The sequence below is a fragment of the Triticum dicoccoides genome, chromosome 7A (genome assembly GCF_002162155.2).
Source record: "Triticum dicoccoides isolate Atlit2015 ecotype Zavitan chromosome 7A, WEW_v2.0, whole genome shotgun sequence".
Lineage (NCBI taxonomy): Eukaryota > Viridiplantae > Streptophyta > Magnoliopsida > Poales > Poaceae > Triticum > Triticum dicoccoides.
Window position 1 is genome coordinate 245,396,143 of NC_041392.1, and position 357 is coordinate 245,396,499.

A 357-nucleotide genomic window follows, 5' to 3' on the forward strand; every position below is an offset into this window, starting at 1 on the left:
AAAGATGGTTATGTTTCCTAACCATAAACAAAGAGTTGTTATTTGATTAACGGGATCACATCATTAGGTGAATGATCTGATTGACATGACCCATTCCATTAGCTTAGCACCCGATCGTTTAGTATGTTGCTATTGCTTTCTTCATGACTTATACATGTTCCTATGACTATGAGATTATGCAACTCCCGTTTGCCGGAGGAACACTTTGTGTGCTACCAAACGTCACAACGTAAATGGGTGATTATAAAGGTGCTCTACAGGTGTCTCCAAAGGTACATGTTGGGTTGGCGTATTTCGAGATTAGGATTTGTCACTCCGATTGTCGGAGAGGTATCTCTGGGCCCTCTCGGTAATACA